Genomic DNA, 2,519 nt, shown 5'->3' with positions numbered 1-2,519 from the left:
AGAGGGAGAAAAAGAAAGTAAAAAGATAGTCTTAAAAGTGTGTCTGGGGATGACTGCCTGAATATTCTTAGTGCCTGGTGCTCCCTCCTTACTCTCCTCACCTTCACGAACCTCTGTGCGGGTCCTTTGACTGAATGACTCTGTGCTGCATTCTGAGGGGCATAAATAAAAGGTTGGGAGAAGAACTGGGTGTTTCTGGCTAGCGTCTACAGTGCTTTGTTAAATTTCTCGACCTGAACAGTTTTAAATTAGTTAAAAGGGTTACACCAATCCTGCATCCTAACTAAAAATATAAAGAAGGGAACTTATAAAACCTCTTTAAAAAATATTCTCATCTTTGACAGATCAAGCTTGTGTCAGCTAACTCTGAGAATGCTAATGCTTTTGCAAATATCTGAGTCTTTCTATGTCAAGATGTGGACACCAGTGCAAAATCTGGTAATTTCTCATATTTTACATATTAGATATCTGAAACTACGTTTTATGGTCTCGTATATTTTCATCAAGGATTAGTTACTGAAGAGGATGAGAGATTAAGGAAGAAAAACTCTCTTCTATTCTTTGCATCCAGTTCTCACATTGATGACTTTGGGTACCTACATAACCACATTTTCTCAGCTACATTTCCTGGATAACTTGGCCCTAGCAAGTCCATTGCCATCCTTCCCTCCCTCCATTTCTTACTGTGGGCCTGAGGTAAGGGGCTGCAAGTCTGTGATGAGGAAAGAGCTATGATCTTCTTTCAGGTTAATTGTGTATGTCTGTCTTCCATTCTTCTTCATACATGAAGTGATGTAAAATAGGGAGGCTGCTCCTTCTAGCTTTGCTCCTGGAGCCCAGTGTAATCGAAGCTCAGACTGGAATCAGCATCCCCTCAGAGGTGCAGGCCTGAGTTGAACTGTGCCCTACCTTCTCCTGTCCTCTCATTGCTGCTTGAGGAGAAAGAGCAGACATATGGGTTAGTTGCCAGAGCAGCTGGTTGTTTGCAAATTACTATACTTTCCTGGGTATATGATTGTTCTTTTTCTCACTCCGAACAGTGTCACATCATGTCAAGTCTGGCACTGCAAAAAGGCCAGCAAACCTTCTAGGTAGCTTAAGATTTTCTCACTACTGATGAAGACACTTAGGAATGTTTTCAAAGAAAAGAATTTTAGTTTTAGAAGAGAAGGAGTTGTTCCAGTTGTTTGGAAGGAGTAACATTTACATGTGAGTTTCCTGGGTGACATTTAGATGAGAGTTTCCTTTGGAACTGTTTCAGATGTGGTGATGTTAACATTCTAGATCTTTACTAGCAGGCATACAACTAGTAAAAGGTGATTAACAGTTCTCCTGAACAATGAGAGCCAAGGGTTGTAGCAAGGCCAACAATAAGTGTTGAATGTCTGCTGTGTAATATTTATTCCCCTTAACCATTTGGGATGTTTAATAAAATGTACAAAATAGAATATGCTAATAATAAAGTTGAAAAGACTAGAACACATATAAAATTAACTAACTCTTGGGGGTAGTGCATGATAAGCATCAGCATTACTACAAAGAGAAGCAAAATATTTGCACTTAAGAATAAGTAGCTTTCCTTGGCCAGCTGGCTCAGTTGATTGCAGCATCATCCTGTACACCAAACTGTCATGGGTTTAGTCCCCACTCGTGGCACATATGGGAAGTAACTGTTTCATACTTCTCACATTGATGCTTCTCTCTCTCTTTCTCTCTCTCTGCCTCCCCTTTCTTCTTTCCATTAAATCAACAAACATATCCTTGTGTGAAGAAGGAAATAATAAATATATATATTTAAAAAAGAGTAGTAGCTTAATAAATGTCATGAGAGTTACCAAAAAAATTATAGGATCAATTCCATTGATACAGAAACATCATGTAACAAAATACAACACATTCATGTTAAAAACACCAAAAAAGGAGTTAATAACTAATTCCTTAACATAAGAATGCAGATGCCACATCCCCAATTCAGCACCTACTGATGGAGAAATGCTAGAAGCTTTCCTATTAAATTTAGGAGAAAGACCATGTTGTCCAATGCTTTTAGCCCTATCTAACTAACACTGTGTTGGGGTGACTAGATAACACTTCAAGCCAAGAGAAAATAGTGAGTAGTATAAGAATTTGAAAGAGAGAGTTAAAATATCATCTGCGTGTTTGCAGATGAAATCATTAAAACCTAAAAATGGAAAGGAAAATCACTACTGAGATACAGGTTATAACATAAAACACAATTTAAAAAATCTATATCATTCATATGCAAAAACAAAAAAATAGTCAAAGAAATCTGAAAGAAAACAGCACTTTTGCTTTTAATTTTTTAAAAGATTTTATTTATTTATTTATTTTTAGAGAGGGAAGGAAGGGAGAAAGAGAGAGAGAACATCAATGTGCGGTTGCTGGGGGCTGTGGCCTGCAAACCCAGGCATGTGCCCTGACTGGGAACCAAACCTGCAATGCTTTGGTTTGCAGCCCGCGCTCAATCCACTGAGCAATGCCAGCCAGGGCTATTTTTA

This window comes from Phyllostomus discolor, chromosome 1 (assembly GCF_004126475.2).
Source record: "Phyllostomus discolor isolate MPI-MPIP mPhyDis1 chromosome 1, mPhyDis1.pri.v3, whole genome shotgun sequence".
NCBI lineage: Eukaryota > Metazoa > Chordata > Mammalia > Chiroptera > Phyllostomidae > Phyllostomus > Phyllostomus discolor.
Note: the sequence above shows the minus strand (reverse complement) of the source record.